The 25,180-nt window shown below is 37.6% G+C and overlaps 1 pseudogene; it reads right to left on the bottom strand.

The window, feature by feature from the left end:
- Nucleotides 1–240: 240 nt before the first annotated feature.
- On the bottom strand, nucleotides 241–3,650 carry LOC144251921 (vomeronasal type-1 receptor 90-like; annotated as a pseudogene).
- Between the last annotated feature and the right edge of the window lie 21,530 nt (nucleotides 3,651–25,180).

The following is a 25,180-nucleotide window of genomic DNA, read 5'->3' as shown; positions in this document are numbered from 1 at the left end:
TTCAACTTTCATCTGTGGTTTCTTATGGTACCCCATGATATATCCAGACCCCATGTTTATACATTCCTATGCATGTGGATATCAGATTGTTTGCACCATTACCTATTATAAATAACGGTACCAAGAGCAAAGGTGTTCAAGTGACAGTTTTGAGTCCTTGACAATATTATTTGTTATATTCATAAAAAGCACAATTGATAAATCAGATGGCAGCTTATGATGAGAGATATTTACAAGTTATTAGGCATAAGAGAGACGACAGACAGAGATGATTTACTTATTAAAAGCTACTCCAATCTCATATATTTATAAATATAGGGACTAATGCAGATAATAAAATTGAGATTTACCTCTCGGGGGGTCATGCTCACATTTTCAGTCAGAAATACAACGTACTGCCAGGCACAGTGAAATTCTCCTATAATTCCAGCAGCTCGGGAAATGGAATCAGGAGGATCTTGTGTTAGGAAGCATCAATTAAAGCGAGGTCCTAAGCAACTCAGTGAAACCCTGTCTCTAAATAAAACACAAGATCGGGCTGAGGATGTGGCTCAGTGTTTGATTGTTCCTGATTCAATCCTCAGTAACTACCCCCAACCCCCCAAATAATATAATGACTTTAGTTTATCTCAGAGGTATATGGAAAAAAAAACTAGCATGTATTTCTAATTCACAAGTTTCAAAGAAGTCACAAAAAAGCCCCCATTTGTCTATTCATTCAACACAGAAAGCAGACTACACTATGCCATGATGAATGGTTGCCCAGCTGTATGGTGGCTCATTATGAAAATTTATCCATCATGCAATGATCAAACATTTACACTCCTTCCCCCATAAGAATTTCAAAAAGTTAAGGCTGTGTTTTTCAGTACAGATGAAAATCAAAGAGCATAGCCATTGGCCACCATCATCTGGATACAACAAGAAACATGGTCGTTTTCCCACATGGTTGAGGAGGAGATGATGCAGCCAAACAGTACATGAGCAGGAAGAAACCCAGGAGCAGCAGGATGGCCCTTGTGGCCCTTTGTTATGGGGAGGCTTTTGGAGACAGGCTGGTGCAGTGAAGGTGCTGGCACCTTATGTCTATGCAAGAGGGTCAACATGTACCCAATGGGGAGGGCCCTGAGCCCTATAAAGATGACATCCTGTAATGCACCCAATATAGTAAACAAGTGCCTGAGGAAGTAGCTCATGGGTAATATACTGCAGGAATCACTGAGGATTATAAGGCCCTGAGTTATAATCACTGAGATTATAACTCCACAGTTGAGTTGTCAACAGCAGAGATTAAGAAGTGGGCACTAAAGGACTCATAGAAGTCTCACAGGAAAAGAAGGGATCTCAGGTTGTCCTGTGGGGATTTAGGCTTTAACTTTGCCAAATAGGAGCTTGAGAAAAATAAAATGTGTCCTAATCATATGGACCATGTCACGTTCTGTCACTTTGATCCAAAGTTCAAATTAGCCCATTCCTGACTCCACACGTTGTGATGCCTGAGATTCCGAGTTGTTGAGAATTACAGGTGGGCACCACCACCCTGGGCTACTTGCAGTTTTCTTTGTAATTTCAGAGAAAATTTTCCTCACCCTTGATTATAAGGTAATTGAAACATTTTATTATTATGTAAGTACACAAAAGATGATATTTATCATTTATCTGTGATTAAGAATACTGGTCAGTGGCCTTAAGCAAATTCAAATGTGGGTGCATGGATTCTCTCTACCATTTCCCTAGTCTTTCTTATTCCTAAAATATCTCTAGATTCATTAAATAAAAATTCCCCAGGGCACACCCTTCCTCAGCTGCAGGAAAATGCCATACTACTACATTCTGTCTTTATAAATTATATGACCCAAACTTCCATCTTTTACAGGTCTATTTTATACAAATGTTGATTCTTTTGTGAGTGACAGTCGCTTGACCGAATAATTTCAAGATTCATCTGTGGTTTCTTATACATCAGCATCACCTTTGCATTTAATGCTATGTTTAGAATTTAATGCAATATTCAGTCTTTGCATATTATTCTACTGAAGATTCCACCCGCTGTGTGTATATGTATACAGTTTTGATTGATGCCTATTCAAGAGGGTGACCATGTACCCTCTTGACATAATAAATTGAAGATTCGTCTGTGGCTTCCTATGCACCAAAATATTTCTCCTATTTAATGTTGAGTGGAATTCCATGATACATCCAGACCATATCTTCATACATTCATACAATTGGGAATATCAGACTGTCTCTATCACTATTATAAATGTGGTATCCTGAGCAATGGTGTTTAAATAATAGTTGTTGTCCCTATATCCAGTTTTTTTGTTATATTCATAAAATTTCAATTGATAGATGAGATGACAGTTTAGGATAAGGGATGTTTACAATCTATTAGGCATAAAGGAGATTTCTGAGACTCTTGATTTATAAAAAACACTCCAATCTCTCACATACTTGTAAATGTATGGACTGATTCAGAAAAAAAAAGTGATATTTACTACCTAGGGTTCCTTTCACACATCAATCAGAAATATAAAGTTACTAGCCTTGTTGGAGCCATATGGACAATAATCTGTCCTGTTTTTCTCATTTTTAAGCTTAATGTAATCATTTTTAAAAACCACTTTGTGCATTCATCCAACATGGAGAGCAAACGCCTTATGCCATGATGAGTTGATGCATGGCGGTGCAGTGGCTCAGGTAGAGAACTGAAAAATCATGCAATGATTCAATGTTGACTGTCCTTCCCCCACAAATATTTCAAAAAGGCAACACTTTGTTTCGCCATGCAGATGAAAACCAAAGGACTGATGGTGGCATAGCCATTGGACACCATGATCTGGACGGAAAGGCACACAGGGTCATTGTTCCACATGGTTCTTGAGGAGGAGACCATGCAGTCCAAACAGTACATAAGCACAAAAAAATCCTAGGAGCAGCAGGATAACCCTGGTGGCCCTCTGTTCTGGGGAGGCTTTTGGGGACAGGCTGGTGCTGTGAAGGTGCTGGCACTGCCACTTATGCCTATGCAAGAGGGTCACCATGTACCCACTGGAGAGGGCCATGAGCCATATAAGGAAGACATGCTGTAAGGCACCGAGGATGGTAAACAAATGCCTGAGGAAGTAGCTCATGGGTAATATAGTGCAGGAGTCACTGAGGAATATAAGGCCCTGTGAGGTCACAGTGGAGTTGTCAACAGCAGAGATGGATAAGTGGGCACTGAAGGACATATAGAAGACCCACAGGAAGAGAAGGGACCTCATGCTGTCCTGTGGGGACTTAGGCTTGAACTTTGCCAAGCGGGAGCTTCTGGGGCTGAGGGTGATGGACTGAAGGACACTCAGCAGGCAGGTGGCAGAAATAGACAGGCCCCTCATCAACCTGTACAAGTATGCAAGTGATTTACATGTTTCATCACCCCAAAGAACCCCCTGAGATGTAAAACTGTCTGCAGATAAGAACCCCATGTTGAGCAGCATCAGGAAGTGGGTTAGGGCCAAGAGACCAATGATCCAGTCAATGTTCTTGAGCCTCTTGTCACACAGGAACTTGATGATGTCGAACAGAAAGAGGAGGGTGTTTGCCAATATCCCAATTCCCACTTCAGAGTAAAAGGTGCTTCTTATGTTAATAACACCATGCACCATTTTTTTTTTTTTTCATCATTTGGGGTAAGTAATCATGGATTACATGTCTTAGGAGAAAAGTAAGAAAATGTATTATCACAAATATTAAATTTCATCCACCTCAGCCAATACTGTTGCCAGGAGCAAAATTTGTTGGTCTATCCCAATGCCCTCTTTCCCCTCTAACTGAAGTTTTGCTGACACACACACTGGAAACCATTCTTTTCTCTCTCTTTTCCCATCATTTTCCAATAATGGCTGGACTACATTTCATGCAAATCACAAAAGATTTTCCTGTGCATTAAAATGATCTTATATGTCATATATTTCTTATTCACAAGCTCCAATGTTATAGAAAATCTTTCCCAGATACAACCTTGAATTTTTCTTGATGATATCTTACTGCAAGGGTGGAGTATGTGTCCTTCCTGTTGTAAGGACTATGTACTTTTGGGTCAATTGAAATTATGGTGGTTTAATTAGGAATAAAATCCTCCTAAGCAAAGAGTTTCAATGTGTTAGGCCATGCATATTTACGTTAGCTTCCTGTTACCTTTATTCTGGTTTGTTCATGAACACATGTAATTTTTTTAATATATTCACAGAGAAAATGCTAAGTATTGCAACCTCTGAAGTCAGATGGCTTGAGTATACCTATATAATCATCCACTTAAAAGATAAGTATTCAACTTTCAGAAGCCCATGAGCCTGGGCTCTGGACTCGTCTCATCTATAAGCTGAACAAAACCTCATCTTGTCTGTACCCGAGATACTGTGCATGAAACAGGATGGAGCACGTTTTCCATACAGGGAAAGATTGCTGTGCAGAAGGATCTCTATGGAATTGTTCATTTTTTTAGACTTCTGAAGATCCTCACTCTTAGAAATCTCTTAATAGTTGATCATCTCTATCACCAATTCAGAGAGGCTAAAAAATTACCAGAATTACAATCTGTTTGGGAATCTCTGTTCAGAGAATATTGAATGTATTTTAGGACTATTTGATTCCTCTAAAAAACTACCTATGTTAATTATTTTTGTTAGAAAATCAGAATTTGACCTATGTGATCCAATATTTCAATATTTTTTCTACTTTAATATGTGCAAAGCTTGGTGCTGTGGGGCACACCTGTAATCCCAGCAGCCCCGTAGGTTGGGAGGCTGAGGTTAAAGAATTGCGAATTCAGTGTCAGCCTCAGGAACTGTGATGCACTTAGAAACTCAGTGAAACCCTGTGTATAAATAAAACACAAAATAGGTCTAAGGATGGGGCTTTCTTGTTCAATGCCCCTGAGTTCATGCCCCACCAAATCAACAAAACAAACAAAAAAAACTTTAAATATGTGCAATCATTGTGGTAAACAGAATCATAATTAAAATATATACACATTAACTTCACTTGAGGAATTTATTACAGTGTAAGTATCAAACCTAACTTTGAAATATGAGTCTTTTGAGAGTCCAAGTTTTCTGTTGTCCTTCAAGATTGCAATGACATTTCTCTTGACTCAAGGGGTCCACATATAGAATTGATACTTGGGTTTATTATATTGATGTCTCACACTTACCAGATACATTTTCTACTCCAGAACTACATCTCCAGCTCTGATTCTAGAGAATTTTGTAATGACTTACTGGCAGAATATTTTCCTGGAAAACATATATATTTACTTTAACCCAAGCATCTCTTATAAGTAATAATTGAGTTTTAATTTGTGTTTTCACATACTAAACCATAATAACACCTGAAAACAAAGTCTTAAGGCTAAATTAGTTCATGAGCCTATGGATGTAAAAGACACTAAGGGAATCCCAGCTACTCATGAGGCAGAGACAGGAGGATGTCAAGTTCAAGGCGAGCTAGCAAATTAGTGAGACCCTGTCTCAAAATAATATATTAAATTGGGCTAGGGATGTACCTCATTGGTAAAGCGTCCTGGGTTCAATCCCTAGTACAAAAACCAAAAGTGCTAAAGAAGGCTGACATGTTAAACATGTGTGAACATTAGGCACCACGTGAGAATTCAGAGTTTAATTACAGGTTTGGTTTAAACGTTGAAATGTAGATCTATATTTTTTTTAATTTAACCTTTAGCTGACATAATACCTGGACTTAGAGAGTCTCCTATTAGAATTCAATATATGTTTACATTGCTTGCTGAACACATGGGGGAATTAACAGATTGATTTTCTCACGTTGTATAATTTCTAAGTGTGCAGTTTCAAAACTCTTATTTGGTCATATGTAATCACCTGATGCAGACTCTGGTGACCACATTGAGTTATAGACATGGGAACTGCTGACCCAAGCCCTGCAGCTGTGCCCAGGTGCCCCTCACCCCTCCTCTGACTGCTCCTTCCCCTGCCCCTTCCCGGATTCTGCTGAGCTGCACTGCTATGTGGGCAACATGTTTACATTCCCTACATGAGTGAGAACATGCAGTAATTGACTGAAAGGAAAATTCTACAAACCATTAGGAAAAAAAAGTTATTTTGAAATGTAGTGAACAGTAAAATGACAATTTCATTTTTTATTTTGGGATTATAGGCATGCACGACTGTGCCTGGCTTCTGTCCAAATTTAGATCACTTACAGATTTATTAGTTTATCATATGCATCACACACATATACATTATTCACTTAAATATTATGAGATATGTAAGTATTCTAAAGGTAAGTATACAGCTATGTCTGTGTTAATGTCTTCTTTATATTATAAAGCATTCTGGTGATCCGGAGCCCTTCATAATACAAACTAAAATAAATCATCAGGCATGTCCTCTCCCAGCCATGAGTCCTGCCACTTAGCACAGAAGAGTCTAGAGGCTCCAGGACAAGATGAGAACTTCCTACCCCCCTGCAGTGTGTTCAAGGGGCCTCCTCAACTAAGGCTCTTAACACAGTGATGGTACTTGGAAACATACTGTTCGAAGCAAAAACAATCAAAAAATAAATCTAATTTTTTTTTAATAAGAGAAAGCAAACTGTCCTAAGAAATACTGGACAGTCCACATACGGATACATAAATCACGGGTAAAGTAACATGGGTTGGGCATGGTGGTGCACATCTGTAGTTCTCACTGATTGGGAGTTTGAGGCAAGAGAATTGCATTATTGAGACTAGCCTCAGCAACTTAGTGAGGACCTAAGCCTTATAGCAAGACTCTATCTCTAAATAAAATATTAAAAAGACTAGAGATGTGGCTCAGTCCTTAAGCACCCCTGGGTTCAAACCTTGGTACCATAATGAATAATAATAATAATAATAATAATAATAATAATAATATAATGATAATATAATAATAACAACAATAACAATAACAGCAGACACAAGGGGGCATAATTTGTTTTGTCTTTTCCATGTACTTAAGACCCCCGAACCCCCACTCCCATCACCTACAGTACATTAACAAAAAATGAACAATGGAGTTCTGAGAGAGGGGCTGGTCCTGCTTCATGGGAGTTTGGGACTGAGGGTAAATTGTACAGCCAGCTGTACTTTGCATCACAGTTCTAGCTGGGAAAGTATAAAGAGCACTAGGGAGAAACAGCTTGCATACCAGGGAGGGCACAACCACTACCAGCCAGGTGCTATGCTGTGTGAAAAACCACTGTGAAATGTGCAAGCTACAGGGATATTAAGGAGAAAATCCTGTAGAATATTTGGGTAAATGAGTGATGGCTATTCCTGCAAAATCTGGTTGATAATTATCCATTGTTCCCATCAATTGGAAAGATTTCAGTAAAGCTCAGGGTTCCCAGCTGCGACTACACAATAACAATAGCTTGAAATCTGTCGTCAGGTTCAGTATAAGGAAAGTTACTTTTCTAACAGCAACAAGAAACTCCAAAGGAGCTTCATCACAGACACTAAGCTGGCCTTACTGAGAAATCCAACATACCTGCAGGAGGATCTCTTTCCCTGATAAAGTCAATAATGACATGAATCAATTTCAATTTGCTTAAAGAGGAAGAAAATTAGATCGGTTCACATTTGTTTTGTAACTGCATTTGCATGCAAATATGAACTTAAAAAATAAATGTGAGCACAGACACCTGAACAGAAGGAGGAACAACTTTTCCAAATATTCTCCCTAACAAAATGCCTATCAGACACAACCATTATTAGGGAAATGGGAAGGAGGATTTTAAAATGAATAATAAAAAGGAGACCAGATGATTGGACCATATATTCTTCCTGCTCAACTATTGAAAATTATACTCCCAGATCTTTGGGGGGCAAGGAAAAGGAAATCACTATCAGATTCACTTGTCTTTTCATGTGAAGGTGACAGAGGACCACTGCCCTCTCACTCAAAATTGGCTACTGGGCAGAACACACAATATGAAGAGGCACCCTTCATTTTTAATTTGTGAGATGAAATGTAGGACAAGGAAGATTTCATGAGAAGTTACAACACATGGTTGTGGTAATATAAGGTCACCCCTGTTACTTTTGGGTTTATACAAAATCACATTTTAATTTCTCAATATTTAGAAAGTTACATATCAATGACCATTCCATTTTTTCAAGAAGATGAGAGAAGCAATGCTGAGCATACTTAATAAAGAGGAGACAGGGAAAATTATTACTTCTCTGACTATTTGTATAGGACTAAATAACATAGAAAACAGGAGCTAGCACAGAAGGCATAGGCAATTGTTTAGATAAAATTAAATAGGAATCTGAAATAGTGAAAAATTCTTATGGAAAACAAGGAGTGATTTTCTAAGTCACAAAACTAAAGAATGATACATCCTAGGAATATTTCCTTCATTGCATCTCACAGAGCAGTTATCTGGCTGAGTGCCGTGGATAAGGCTGGATAGCTCTTTTAAAGCTACCAAAACCCTCACTAGGAGACCCAGTTTTCCCCTTCCTCCCTCATCCTAGAAGCCCATGAACTCACTGCCTACATCCGGGGAAACAGAGAAGATCTTGGCTGGATGGATGCCGGCCACTTGGTTTACCTGAGAATAACCTGCACACTTTTAAGGAAAGGTTGAGCTCATCTCTCTGTAGCCTCTCATTTGAGTGTCTATAGTTAGATAACAGGGCCCCCCTGGGGAACACAGGATGAATGAGTCCCCAGCAAAACATTTCACTTTCCCCTTGATTAGATTCTGTCCTGGATAACAGCCATCTGGGAAGATTGGTGCTCAAAATTTCCTATAAGTTTCTTTGACAAAAAAAAATATGTCTGAGATCCGAATTGTTTTTCCCCATAGGTAATCTGAACCTTTTCTCTGGTGGCTTTTAAAAGCCTATCTTTATTTGGTATGCTAGGCATTGCACGACAGTGTGCCTCCGTGTCATTCTTCTGTAATTTTGTACATTTGATGTCTCTTCAAGTTTCTTGTATTTGATTTTCCAGTTCGTTCTTCATGTTTGGGAAATCTTCTGATATTATTTCATTGGAGAGATTGTGCATTCCTTTGATTTGTATCTCTGTGCCTTCATCTATTCTGATAATTCTTAGATTTGGTCTTTTCATGTTGTACCATGGTTCTTGAAAATTCTGTTCATGGTTTCCTACCATCTTCCCTGTGAGGTCAACTTTATTTTCAAGATTATATATATTGTCGGGGCTGGGGGTTGGCTCAGTGGTAGAGTGCTTGCCTAGCACAGGTGAGGCCCTGGGTTCCATCCTCAGCACCACACAAAAATAAATAAGTAAAATAAAGGTATTGCATTCAACTACATCTAAAAAGTAAATATTAAAAAAAAGATTATATATGTTCTCTTCATTGCCTGATGTTCAGTCTTATAGGTGATGTGGTCTATTGGTGATGGGATCTATTGATTTTTTTATTTGGTTTATTGTTTCCTTCATTTCAATTGTTTTTGCATCTCTATCTCTTGAAATAAACTTTTACTACCTGTATTTCCTCTCTTATCTCTTTGTTGGTGTGATCCATTGTTGCCTCTATTTGTTCTCTTCTATTATTCTTCACTTCACAGATCATTTTGATCATGTTTATTTGGAACTTCTTCTCTGAAATTTCATCGACTGTACTGTGAGTGAATTCTGTTATTATAGCATCTTGGTTTGTCTAGAGCATTTGCTTCCCTTTTTATTTTTCATGTTGACTTTGTGTCTCCCTCTCTAACAGTGGGAATCGAGATATTAAAATTTCTACAGTACAATCTTCTAGTGTCCCTGCAGGTTATCAATACTGCACATTTAAGGGGAAGATCCATGTTTATACCACCCAATGCAAATAATATGCAGCCTTAAAGCCAACAGCTCTTGTTTAGACAATTACATTATTGTCACAATAAACAGAAATGATGTGTTCAATTAATGTCATATATATATATATATATATATATATATATATATATATATGACATATATATATCAGGTTGGCATAAGCATTTACAGTTTCTTATGGTGGTCAAAGAGTGGGGTATATAATGTAGGGTTCCTGAGGTAGGAGGTGAGAACACAGAGGTATTAGATCATAGGAAAAGTAAAGATGAATCAAAAGAAGTATGCTAGTAGAGATACCTCTGGTGTAACCAGATCTGCAGGGACCTTGGTGATAGTCTTGCAGGTCTGATTTGTGGGTATTAGTTTTATATACTGTTAATTTGCTGAATTTTTGAGTTCTAGAAGCTTTTGAGTGAAGTTTTATGAGTCTTCAAAATGTGTAATGATGTCATCAGAAAATATGGGCAGTTTTAACTCTTATTTTTCTACTTATATTTCTTTAGTTTTTTTCTTTCTTTTCTTTTTTAAAATTTCTTTATTCATGATGATGAGGAATAATGTCTCAGGTTTCCAACAGAATGGACTCTGCCTGAGCTTCAAGTATGTTTCATATGACTGCTATTACCTCCACCTCAGCCTCCAGACATGCCACTGTTTTTCCATATTTTTTATTGTGCACTTTCAAGTGATGCACCTCTTGAATTCTGAAATTTTCAGCATGAAAACCATGAAGAACATAAGCAGAAATGTCAGAAAACCAGGTGATACCCTTGAGAATAGAGTCAAGAAGAGAGTGCCAATCAGACATTGTAGAGAGAGGACCCTCAGAGACAAGGGAGACACTAAGAATTATTAATCCCAAAATTCAGGTATCACACCATGAGGAATGGATATGAGCTCATTTTAACTTCATATCAAAGTGAGAGTAGTACAATATTTTTTGTTAAGGGAACTTAGAGAAAATTTTGAGGACCACTCTCCCCAGACGGCAGCTTATTATCCAGATTAGAATCAAATCAAGAGGCAAGTGAAATGTTACACTGTGGACTCCATAGTCCTGTGCTCTCCAGTGGTATCTTGTCACCTTACTAGAGACACTAAAATTAGAGGCTGCAGAGAGATGATCTAACAGCCCCTTTTGCTCAAAACTCTGCAGGTTATTCTCAGGTGCAGCAATTGCCCCACATCTATCCAGATAAGTGCTAAGTTGGTGCATGGGGCTTCTAGGAGGAGGAGGTTGGGAAGGGAGAAACTGAGTCTCTTAGGGTTTTTTTTTTGTAGATTTAGAAGAGACACTCGGCTCTGACCACTATCCTCAACCCAGACAACAGTGCTCTGTAAAACGCAGTGAATGAATTCTTCCTAAGTTATGTCATCTGTTAAATTTGAGACACATTATTTGTCAATGATTTCCATAGGAAATGTCCATTATATCAGAATTCTGTTACATTTTCATCAGCCAGATGTAGCAGCAATCAAGTTACATATGCCCATCTATACGATCTCGTGTTTCATATTTTATTTACTTTTGTGAAAATAAACAGGAAGTAAAAAGTTTTCCTGATTATTTTAAAGAGAGAGAGAGAGAGAGAGAGAGAGAGAGAGAGAGAGAGAGAGAATTTTAATATTTATTTTTCAATTTTTGGTGGATACAACATTTTTATTTTTTATTTTTAATAATTTTTATAATTTTTATTTTTATTTATTGAACCCAGCAACTTGTGCATGCCAGACGAGTGTGTTGCCACTTGAGCCACATCCCCAGCCTCTCCTGAATTTTATTTTAAAATACTGAGTGTTGCTCCCCCCATCTTCCTGAACAAATAGAACTATTACTAATATGTGGCTTCTAAACCTTGAGAGATTAGAAACTAACTTGAGACATTCCAGAAGGTAATAGGGTAAACTCACATTGCTGCAAGCTTTTATTTTAGGTTCTCAAACCTTTCTTGTTCTACATTTAACAATTAGAAAATTAATGATGCCCCTCCAAATCCCATTACCAAATTTCCAGGAAGAAGGCTGTGATCCTGATATCACCTTCACATGAAATATTAAAAATATAAGTGATCTTGATGTTAGATACATTTTCCTTGCTCCAAAAGACCCTTGTTTATAACTTGCAATAACTGGGTGGAAACAATGTTTTTGTCCATTAGTTTTTTTTCTTTTAATTATTCATTTAAAAATTCACCTTGTCAAATTTGCTAATAATGAATGTGTCTGAAAGGCACTTTGTTAGGAATAATACTTAGACTTCAAGCTGAAATTCATCCTGTTCAGGTATGTATGCTCATTTTAAAGTACATCTTTTCATGCACATGCACTTACAGAAAAAAAAGTCTAAAACTATCTCTTTTCTTCCTCCTAAAGCAATTCGGACTTGACTTGGCGCCCTGTTGGGTATAGAAAATAGATAGAACTGCAGGACTGTGTTCAGTGAATAAGCCAGACACAGAAACAGAAGCCCTGAATGGACTCTGTCCTGTGTGGATGACAATGAAATAAGTCACATGGATATGATATGGAAATAAATAGAGGTTTAGAAGAGCTGCATTTAAAGAGAATGGATTCAATCAGAGGATGCTGCACATGTGTATGAAGATGTCACACTGAACCCCATCACTGCACATGGTGAAAACACATTAGCAAAATAGTTTAACAGCACATGAAACTGAATAAATCATTGGTGCTGCATTACAGAAATGAGGGCAAAAGAGGCAAACTTAATCTCTCTACAAAAACAACCAACCTCAATAATAAACAATAAGAGAGAAAGAAAGAGACATAACACATACCAAAATATACAAAGGATGAAAAACCAGAAAAATAATTAGGACAACAAGTGTAAGTTCTTATCCATACCAATAATTCCTCAATGAAAACACAGACTGTAACTACGGTCTAGTAGACTGTCATCTATACATTGCTAATCCCAATTAGGATTGATTTGCAAACAATTTTTATTTTCTTGCTTTTTAAAAAATTTGATGATACAGTACATATAGAAAAGTACAAAAAATGTATACAGGCATATGAATAGGTCAGACAAGTTTTCATTGAGGCAGGGCTTGAAACAATACTCAAAGCCCTAATCTCCATTTTACAGGAAAGGTATAAAATAACACAATTTAAGAACTAGCATTTAAGTTTTTATTTTTATAATTTTCTACACAAATGATAAAATTTGGATTACATGAATTTATTCCTTAAACCTTCCTTGGTATATATTTTACCTTAAATAAATCAAATATAGGAGAACAGACCTATGTCATTTCTAATGTAAAAAAAAAGTCAGAGGATAACAGGGCTCAGTGCATCTGATCTTCAATGACCCATAAAATATGAAACAGATGTGCTCTCATGGAAAATCTATCTAGTCATTCTCAGGCTTGTCCTAGGAGCAGACACCAAAATGCAGACTGGGTGAAAGTATAAAATTGTCATTTTTCTTGATCATCCCATTTTGAAAAAAAATGACATTTTTTTTTCTTAATGGTGTATAGAATTTTCTTTTTAGAAAAAAAACCCTGCCTTTCCTCAATCATGTATGGAAACTAAAAATGTTGACCGCACAGACCTGCAACTAGGGAGAGGCTGGGAAGGGTCAGGGGAAGGAGCAGTCAGAGGTGGGGTGAGGGTCACCTGGGCACAGCTGCAGGGCTGGAGTCAGCAGTTCTCATGTCTATAGCTCAATGTCGTCACCAGAGTCTATATCAAGTGATTATATATAACCAAAGAATAAAGGAAAAGTGTTTTGGGACTCCTCAAACTTCAAAAATGCTAAAATTTGAGGAAATACAAAATTTAATCATGCTTATGAGATCAGCAAACTCTGTGAACATGACTAGAATTATAATATTGTATTCCAATTCGATGCCTAAACATTATATTAATTAATGCTCAAAATAATGAACAAATCTGCATTTCAATGTTCTACCCAAACATCCACTGAAGATCTTAACTCACAAATGTCACCCTATGTTCACAAAACTTTAACCTGTCATCTTTTCTTGGCATTTTTTTTTTTTTTGTTCATATGTGTGTTTCGTGCCATGGATTTAACCACGGGCACTATACCACTGAGCTACATCACCAGGCCTTTTTTTTTTAATATTTTATTTTGAGACAGAGTCTCACTAAGTTACTTTGAGCTCATGCTAATTTGCTGAGTCTGGCCTTAATTGGTAATAATCAGCCTCCAAAGTTTTCACAAATGCAAAGATCAGCTTCAAGAAATAAGTCACATTAGCTTGTATTTGCCACAAGCCCCAGCCAACCTGAGATAAATCTCTGCCTCTCACCTTACTCTAAGTTAGCATGGCTCCCATGTAGACCATAAGTAAGTACAATTCATGTACTTCCTATAGGACAAATAGAATATAAAACTGACTTTCAGTTCAATTATATTGAACGAGTCACTACAAAATTATACACTCTGAAGTTACAGCTCAGGACACATATTTCAACACTGGTGAAACTTACCTGTCTGATGTTTCAAATCAAAACCTGGACACCAAAGTTAAGGATGTAAAAGGGCCAAGGTAAAAGCAACCAATATTGTATTCCTTACCCTTTAAGGTCAGCTCAGATACAGAAGATAATGGTGCCACTCTAAGGTCCCCATGACACTGGTGAGGCCCATCAGAGGGATTGAAAGGACCCAAGAAAACATAGATCCAACCAGAGCACATCCTGCAAAGAGGAGGGTCACTGGATAGGGAAACATTTCAGATATACCCAAGAGAAGCCAAAATCATTCAACATAATGCTGACCCATCCTGTCATATGGCACAACTAGTAGAGAAAAAGTTAAAAATAAACCAAGAGGCTTCCCAAAAGTTCCCAAGAGTAATCTCTGAAAATATCAGCTAACTCTAACTGTACATAGATAGGGAAAAGGTCCATTTTGACTAAGTTGGTCTTAGATACCTGGCAGAAAGTGTATGACCAAAACACAGTCAGACTTGGGCATGGAAAGAGAGCACAATCGTCCTTTATTGTTCCTGGAGATGGATATTATGTCGGCCCTTCCAAAAGTTAAGTGAAACTGGAAGGTTATGTAGGAAGCATCTTGCAGAATCACAAGACTGTTCTGAGTCAATTTTAAACCTACAATTCTCCTGAGCTCCTGCCTAGGCAGATGTAGTGGGGGGGCCATCTGTTAGTTACGTGAGGGCCTTCTCCTGGTATGGAAGCCAGGGAAATTTAGGTTTGGCATTGTGAACTACCTGTGGCTCTCCAAGGGCGATAGATTTTCCAATCTATGTGACATTTGTCTCAAGTCTACTAGGAAGATACTTCATAGTAGCTCTGGAGATGGGCATAACCTTTTGGGATCTGGACAGGCCACACTTAATTGCCACAGGCATATCAAAAGAGTTGTAGTTGTGGAAGATATTTCTCTTCCCAAGACTCAACAAAATTATTGTTCCAAAATGTATTCTTCAAGCAAAGGGTTAACAGTCATGGTCCATTTATGGACAGGGAAGGTATCTGCTTTAGGCAAGCTCAGTAAGAAAACAGCCCATATATCATCAAACACCTTCTTTTTTTGAACTAGGAATTGAACCTAGGGGCATTTAACCACTGAGCCACACCCCCAGTACTTTGTAATTTTTTTTTTAATTCGAAGACAGGGTCTCACTAAGATGCTTAAGGACACACATAATTGCTGAGGCTAGCCTTCAACTTGAGAACTTCCTGCCTGAGCCTCCTGAACCACTGGCATGACAGGTGTGCACCACCTCACCTGGTTTGATAACGATCTTTCAAAGAACAACAGAAATTTCATCTCCCTCATCCCCATTTAGTTTTTTTTTTTCCAACATCAACTAATTTTTGGAAACTCAGGAGAAAATAACGTGGGATGACACTGTAAGGGGTTATCTGGCCCTGCTTAAACATGTCCTCATTCTTTCCAGTGTGGATTGGAAGAACTGGATTATTCGTTTTTCAGTACAAATGAGCATCAAAGCACTGACGGTCGAGTAGCCATTGCCCACCAGCATCTGGAAGACAAGGCGAACGGGATCCTTCTTCTGCATTTTACTGTAAGAGGAGGAGATCACACAGTCCATAAAGTACACTGCCACAAAGGAACCCATGAGGAGCAGGATGGTCCTAGTGGCCCTCTGCTCTGGGGAGGCTTGTGGAATCCTGCTGGTGGTGTGGAGGTGCTGGCACTGCCTCTTATGCCTCCACAGGAGAGCCAGCATGTACCCACTGGAGAGGGCCATGAGCCCCAGAAGGAAGATGTCCCGGAGTATTCCTACCAGGGAAAATAGGATTCTGTAATAGTAACCTGAGGGAGATTCCCTACAGGATTCAGTGGAAAACCAAACATTTAATGTGTCATTGGTGGGGCCTTCAATAGAGACTAAAATACGGATATTAATGAACATGTTGAACACCCAGAGAATGAGAAAGTACCACAGACTGCGTTGTGGGGATGTGTGCTTGAACTTGGCCAAAAAGGAGCTTCTGGGGCTGAGGGTGGTGGCCTGAAAGACACTCAGCAGGCAGGTGGTGCTTCTGACAGGCTCCTCATCAGCCTGTACAGGTAGATGACGGTTTTACATGAGATGTTGTTCCAAATATATTGAACCCCAAAAATATCTATGTCCAGGAATATCCTGATTATGAGCATCAGCAGATGAATGAGAGCCAGGTGAGCAATGATGAAATCAGCGGGCCTGATTTTGCGCTGGAGAAGGCACGTGAAGACGTGGAAGAGGAGCAGGAAGACATTGGCTATGATCCCAAAGATAATTTGGTAAGAAAAGACATTTCCTACGGCAATAGAAATGTGAAGTGTGCTGCTCTTGTTCATTTTGTTTTCTGGTGAAAAGATTTTACAGAGTCCATGTCTGAGGATAAATACTCATCATGACAGTTGTTACTAGCTTCAACCTCCCCAACTACCAAGCCTGCCCATCTCAAAGTATGTTCATACTTATAATTAACATTTTTTTTCTGAGAGAGAGAGAGAGAGAGAGAGAGAGAGAGAGAGAGAATATGAATCAGTTTTTTTTTTTTTTTTGTAGATGGACACACCACAATGCCTTTATTTTCATGTGGTGCTGAGAATCAAACCCGGGTCCCACACATTCTTGGCGAGTGCTCTACCACTGAGCCACAATCTCAGCCCAATAATTAACTTTTAATGTGCCCTTTCCATCTTCAGTTATTGTTTCTCCTGAGTAGGGCCATGACTAATCTGTCTTTTTATGCACAGAAACCTGCTTTAAAAAGCTCAGTATGTAGCATTTGAAGTGAATTCAAGTGAGGCAAGTTGCAGGAATATTCACATAGAACTCTCAACAGAAGAATGACCTTTGGGGACCCTTGTAAAACTCTCTAATTTTAGTGTTTCTTTTTCTAGATTTTTTTCTCACTAGTTTGCAGATGAAAAACCAAAATGTGGGCTCTGAAATCAGACTTCAGACTTCTTGATTATATATATATATATATATATATATATATATATATATATATATATATATTGTACCCAGAATTGCTTAACAAATTATAATTTTTTACATATATTTGATTATGCCAGAAAAAACATATCAAAGTGGGCAGAATCATCAATTATTAGTAGGATCTTATTCCAAAATCTCTTTTCTGTCCACTCTTTGGCATATTGAAAAATAAAAATTAGGGGCTGTGAATGTGGCTCAAGCGGTAACACGCTTGCCTGGCATGCACAGGGCACTGGGTTTGATCCTGAGCCCCACATAAAAATAAAATAAAGATGTTGTGTCCTCCAAAAACTAAAAGTAAATATTTAAAAAGTTCTCTCTCTCTCTCTCTCTCTCTCTCTCTCTCTCTCTCTCTCTCTCAAAAAAAAAATAAAAATTAATCATAGTTTAAGTGCCTTTTTTAAACCCAGATTTGAACCCAAAGGCACAAAACAACTGAGTCACATCTCTAGATCTTTTATTTTTATTTTGAGACAGGGTCTCACTGAGTTGCTTTGAGCCTCACTAAGTTGATGAGGCTGGCCTTGAACCTGCAAATCTCCTGCAACAGCTTCCCAAGCTGCTTGGATAACAGGCATGCACCACTGCAACAGGAAAACTTCAATACTTTGTGGGTCATACATTTGAGTATTTTAACTGGGCTACAAAGACCAGACCTCACCCTGATTAAATAGTTTACAAAAGAGAACAAGATTTCTTATCTTCTTTTAGTCAGCAATGATATTTCTCCAGAGGACAGAGGAGGAAATATTGTAATAGACAATTTGATGAGAACATCTTCATGAAATATCTCCCTATAGAATGAAGGCATTTTCTTTATTTCAGTTTTAATTCTGCTGTATATGTAACATGTACAATGAGACTAGAACACTTCCACACATTCTTTCATCTATAATACTCTAAATTATATCCATAGCTACCCAGAAGATTATAGGTCGATTATGTCAGTTACTAAGGGTGAGCAAAAGAGGCAAGGGGTCAAGACAATTTTAATGTTTTAGCCCAGTTAATTAATTGCTTGGAAATATTTGAGGAAGCGTCATTTTCTATAGTGGAAATTAATTAAAGACATTAGAAAAATTTAATCTCTTCCAAATGATTAATTAAATAAGAAGTTTTTTTTTCCCTTCAGTCACATCTTCAACGAAAGATTTCCTCCCTTGTTATTCTCAAAAAAAAAAAAAGAAAGAAAGAAAGAAAAAGGCTAATATAATGGTCTAAGATTATATAATAATGGTCTAGGAGTCTCCACGTTTGAAAAGTCACAGATGGTTATGAGTAGGCACAGCACTACATGGTTTATCTATTTTCCATGAAGCTATGGGTAGATGATGCCTATTCCTGTGTGCACACTTGAAGTGAGTTGTGAGATATAAGCTGACATTTTGATCCCAAAACACCTTTACAGCAACACAAACTGGATATGTAACATTTGAAGAAGTCCTTTGAAAATTGCAGAAAATGAAAAAAAATAAAATTACAGAAAAAATCATATTTTTTCATTTTCTGTAATGTTATAAAATACAGGTTTTTCTTCAGTTTAATGCAGTTTAAGAAAATAAAATGAAGAGTATTGACAAAGAGGAGAAGCAGTCTGTCTGAGTTATCTGTGAATGGAGGGCACAGGACTCTGGTTTCAGCCCTGCCAGCTGGGTGGCCACCCTGCCTGCATTGTCATGGGAGGGAGGGATGGAGTCAGGAGGGCCCATGGACTTGCAAACACAGGTAGAGAACTGGGTTTTCTTGGGAGCATTGCCTGAAAAGTGGAACATTATTTTTTTTCTATAGGAGAAATTTCCTGGTTACAGCTGGAAAACCTTATCAATTTAGTAAAGTGCTGATTATGGGAAGTGGCAGAGTCGGATGCTATCATGGGTCCCCCACAAGCATTAGCTCCCTGCAGCCCCAGAACACAGCAGACAGAGAAGCAGCTGTCCATCTGCACACTGTACAGGTCACAAACCTGTGTATCAGTGAGACCCACAGTGCCCTCCATGGTTCACAGGTAGTTTAATTATAAAGAACAAAATGTTTCTATTCCATCCTACATTATCATATTTGTTAGAAAACATCCTGAAACACATCAACATTTCATAAATGTAAGATAAATGAATCTTCTTAGCCTGTTCCCTCCTGGCTGTGCCTAACCCCACTCACACCTGCCAGGACTAGTCCAACCAGGAGATCAGGGTGCAGACAGAAGGCCTGTCTGTCACCAGGATGACCCAAGAATCTCTCCTCATAGCTCTGGGGAGAGAGGTGATGAAGTAGCTTCTGGCAGCCCTGATGGGCCAAGCCCCAGGTCATAGCTTTAAATATTAAAAAAAAATAAGCCATCCTCAGACTGGAGGTTCCACATATGATGACATAATTTCAAAGAAAATAATGTGGAAAAGAAGTTCAGAAATAGGTCCCAGTCTAAAAAGGTACAGTGGGGGAAAATCTAAGTGAGCAGATTCAAGGATAAAAACAGAAGTGGAGAATAAAATGGAAATGAAACTCTGTTTTGTTTTTTTTAAAGGTATATAGCTAGGGTCCTTAAAGCTGAAAGAGTGAAGTCCTTACCTGGGAAATTTAACCCAGTGGACGATTCCTTTCCTGTCATGAACAAACCAGCCATCAGTTAAATATTTTGTATTCTGCCATTGTCCAAATCTTAAACAACCCTGAGTTATATGTTATCTCCCAATGGGCCAGAAACTAGTGAAGAACACTGAGGTCAGTGCACCCCAGTCACTGGTGATAAAAGTAGATCCCAACAGCATCTTGGGCTTCTAGGGCTTGTGTGTGGAGAGACATAGGCTGGAGGTAAGGGAGGAGGACATATCTGCTTTCTCAGGTGCACCATGGACACAATCATGTAAATTATGTAATTTGTGTCCTCATTTAATGAGGTGCTTTAGATTCATGAAAGGGCATATTTCATTTGTTTTTATTGCACAGATTACCATCACCTCTTCACTAACATCCCCTATCTTTTTGGAGAGAAGACACCATGGGACCTTTGGAAGCCAGGAAGGGGTGATCACTACTGTCACTTTGTTTGTAAAATTAAGCAACTGCAGCCCCTGATCCAAGCTCTAGTTAGAAATCTTAAGGCATCCAGAGCACCATTGCTGTACTTTTGTTAGATCAAACATGAGAAAAAAATATATCAGCGTAAAGAAAATGCTACTTGCTATTTGTTAAAAATGTGAAGATAAACTTTATTTATATGTATCATATTTGAAAAAAATCCACAATATAATTTCCTTCTGATTAGCTAAAAAAAGTATCTTGTGTATATAAATATTTCTCATTATCTCAGCTATAGAAGGAAATGCTTAAAAGAATTTAAATTGAGATTTTGAGGGAAGATAAAGAAAACCAAGTGTGTTTAATAAAATTCTGGTCTAAAATTTTATCTCTTCTGTAGTGACTAGGAATACAAATTAGCAATGCTGAAGCAGAAATAACCAGAAAACTTAATAGTATGTACTTTGAGAACTGATAGAGCAAAATAGCAATTAAACTCACTGTGGTCTGAGAAATAGTTGGAAACCTAAAATGATATATTTAAAATGTTTTTTTCTTACTAAAAATTTAATAAAATTAAATTTTCTTATTAAAAATTTAATAAGGGTCTGAGGTTGTATCTCAGTGGCAGAGTTCTTGCCTAGTAAATGTGAGGCACTTGGTTTGATGGTCAGCACCACATTTTAAAAAATTAAATAACTGTACATAAACAACTAAAAAAATTAGAAAAAAAATAATAAATGTTCAGAAGTAACCAAATTTAAAGGAAAAGATAGTAAAAAGAAAATTTTCTTCAGTCCTTGAAGCTGTTGAGTGTGGGTAGAACTGGATGCATAATTCAGAGCTACCAAAGAATCTAACACACAATTTGGCTATTTTGATTTTTTGATGCTTCATCACAATCACAGAAGCCCACTCACACTCTGCTGCTGCATCTCATGAAGAGAAAGGCACTTACCTGGGCAGGTCGCATGGGGAGTCAGGGGACGTGAGCGGATCCTGCACCATTTTAAGAAAAAGACGTCTTTAGCTCACCTCTCTGTAGGGCTTTAATTTTAGAATCTGTTAGGAGGTGACAGGTTCCCACTGGAGAATGCACAACTGTGGCTTCCCCCAGGGGAACATGTCACCTGTCTCTTACTTGTACTTTAGTCTCTGCTGGATAGTAGCAACCTGGGGACAATCAAACTCAAAACTTTTCTCTTAATTCCCTGCACAAATCTGTGTGAGGGATCTGAAGGTTCCCAATCACATAGACCACAAGAATTCTCTCTTTTTTTAAAATCTACATTCAAATTAGTCCCAAACCACGTTCTACCCTGTAATGCGTCTACTCTGGGATGAGTGAATCCTGGCTCCACCCATAGATTCCAAGTGGCTCTGGGGTCCAATCTCTAAAATGTGAGATCATCTTTCTTGGTCCACTATCATGCTGACCACGTGATTGGGTTAATATGTCTTGTAGGATTTCCAAACTCAGCTTGAGGTTTTCAGGGCTGTTTCAATTTAAGAAAATTACCAAAATATCCATTCTGACCATAGCAAAAGAAGCAAAAAAATATTTGAAGCTAATTTCTTTTCATTCTTAAGGAATTCTTCAGGATCAACTCTTCAAAAAATGGTTCTGGGAATATTGGACTTTCATGTGTAGTGTAATAAAATTTACCCTCTATCTCTCTCCCTACATAAAACTCAACTCAAAGTGACCAAGGACCTAGGTATTAGACCAGAAATCCTGTGTCCACAAGAAGAAAAATATAGGCACATCTGAATATCATGTTGTTTGTATGAACAGAGTCCCTTAGTAAGATTCCTAAAGAGAAAAAGGAAAATCAACATGGGATACTATCAAACTATTTTTTTTTTCATAGCAAGGGAAACAATCAAGAATGTGAAGAGAGAGGTTGAGAATGGGAGAACATATTTGTCTCTCAGCCACAAAATTAACCTCTATAATATACAAAGGACTCATATATTTCTTTCCCTCTCCCTCTTCTCTCTCTCTCTCTCTCTCTCTCTCTCTCTCTCTCTCTCTCTCTCACACACACACACACACACACACACACTCAAATGAACAAATGGGCAAAGTAACTTAACAGGCACTTCACAGAAGAAATACCAATGACAAGCAAACTGAAAAGATGAACAATATGTCTAGCAATTAGAGAAATGGAAATTAAAAGTACACTGATATTCCATCTCAATCCAGTCCGAATGGCAAATATCAATGTCGGCAAGGATGTGTGTGTGTGTGTGTAGGGGGCAGTTTCACTCAAACATTGCTGGTGGATCTGCAAGTTTCTGTGACAACTATAGAAAGCTGCATGGAGATTCTTCAGAAAATGTAGAATACAATCATCATTTCAATAAGTCATCCCACTTCTCAGTATATCCCAAATGAACTTAAACTCCACACACTACAGTAAGGCAGCCACATCAATGTTTGTATCAGCTCATTTCACTATATCTAAGCTATGGAATCAACCTAGGTGTTGGAATAGTACTCAGTCAAAATAAAGAATAAAATTATGCCATTTGCTGGTACATGGATGGAATTAGGGACTATTATGCTAAGTGAAATAAGCCAATCCCCAAATCCCAAAGGCTAAATATTCTTTCTGATGTGTGGATGGTAACGCATAATAAGCAATTGGGGAAGGAGAAGTAGAAGTTCATTGGATTAGCCAAAGGCAGAAAAGGGATAGAAAGTCAGATGGGAATAGGAAGGATAGTAGAATGAAACAGACATAACTTCCCTTTGTTCATATATAAGTACAAAACAAGAGCAACTCCACATCACTTTTATCCAAAAGAATGGGATCCTAATTAGAATAAGTTATACTCTGGGTATGAACAATATGCCAAAATACATTCCTCTCTCATTGTATAAGTAGAAAGAACAAATATCAGCAACCGATAAGATTGATCTGTGCTGGGCTAAGATGACCCAAAGGAAGACAGTAAAGACCCAAATCAACAAATGAGAGATTAAAAAATGAACTATCACCACAGACTCTTGTGAAATCAAGTGGTAAACAAAAGACATTTGAAAAATGTACACACTCCAAACCTCAAAAATCTAGAAGATATTGGCTGATTTCTAGAAACATGCAAGTTGCCTAAACTGAACCAGGAATATAGAGTGTCAAAACAGAAATACCAAATCATTAAACAGAAACAGTGACTTTTAATCAAAAGTCTCAGAATAGGGACTGAGGTTTTGGCTCAGAGGTAGCATGACTGCGTAGCATGTGTGAGGCACTGGGTCTGATTTCCAGCATAGCATACACATAAATAAAAATAAAGTCCCCTTGAGATATCTATCTATCTATCTATCTATCTATCTATCTATCTATCTATCATCTATTTTTTAAAGAAGCCTACCTACAAAGAAATCCAAGACTAGAGAGGTTCTAAAGAGAGTTCTACCTGACCTTCAAAGAAGAAATAATACCAGTCTTTCTTAAATTATCTCATGAAATTAAAAAAGAATCAATGCTCCCAAACACATTCTATGAGTACAGTATAACTGTGATGCCCCAAACAGACTAACCATCTAAAAAGGAAAAGCACAGACCAACATTGATGAACACAAATGCAAAACCACTTAATATTAGTAAACAGCATTCAAAAACATATTAGGGAGATAATACATCATTATTAAGTAGGCTTGATCCCAGGGATGCACTTCCAGTCCAACAGACACAAATAATAAATATAAATCACATTCTTAATAGAATTAAGAACAAGAATTATACGATCATCTCAATAGTAGCAGAAAAGGCCTTTGATAAAATACAGCAAGCATTTATTTTAAAAACACCAGAGAAACTAGGGATTCAAGAAACTTAACATTATAAAACTTTATATGACAAACCCATAGCCACCATCATACATCATGGAGAAAACCTGAAAGTATTTCTTCTAAAATAAAGAACAAGATGAGGATTTCCACTTTCACCACTTCCATTCAATATAGGTCTTAAAACTCTAGCCAGGGCAATCAGGCATGAGAAAGAAATTAGGGCCATACAAATTGGAAAAGAAGTCAACTATCACTGTCTGCTAATGACATGATATAAATGTATCTGAAACTTCCCCCCATAATTCCACCAGAAAACTTCTGGAGCTAATAAATGGATTTAGCAAAGTAGATGGATACAAGGTCAATACTCAAAAATTGATAACTTTTCTGAGAAAGCAATCAGGAAAGCCACTCCCCTTCACATAGCTTCAAAAACTTCTTGGGAATTAATCTAACCAAAGGTTGAAAGATTGCTACTATGAAAACTAGAATACTGAAGAAAGACATTGAAGAGAAACTCAAAAGATCAAAGACGTCTCATGTTCTTGATGGGCAGAATTAATACAGTCAAATGGTCCTATAATCAAAAATGGAAAAATAATGGTAACAATAAGTTACTTAAAACTCATACAACCAAGGAAATACAACCAAGGGAAATGATGGCTTTGAGAAATACATAATAAAATTATTACTCATAAAAGAGGCACAGGACTGTCATGATCTCTGTCTGCAAAAGGAAGATGAGATAAGTAAGACACACCAGAAGTGTTCACACAGGCTTTTCACGTGTGGATGGATCCTAATTATTTAAACATAGCTACTTTATTGCAAGAATTACCTTGACTTCAGAGCATAATCACCCCATCTACACAAATAACCAATTAAAAATCTTCAATAGCAAAGTATTTAAATACTTGAGCCAATTGGAATTGTATGGTATCACGATTTCATGAAAGGAACAACAACAAGACAAATCAGGTTAGTAGATGATTATAGTCACTATTCACAAAATGCAAAAAAAAAAAAAAATC

This window comes from Urocitellus parryii, unplaced genomic scaffold (genome assembly GCF_045843805.1).
Source record: "Urocitellus parryii isolate mUroPar1 unplaced genomic scaffold, mUroPar1.hap1 Scaffold_298, whole genome shotgun sequence".
NCBI classification, from domain to species: Eukaryota; Metazoa; Chordata; class Mammalia; order Rodentia; family Sciuridae; genus Urocitellus; species Urocitellus parryii.
Note: the sequence above shows the minus strand (reverse complement) of the source record. Positions and strands in the feature narration are given on the sequence as shown.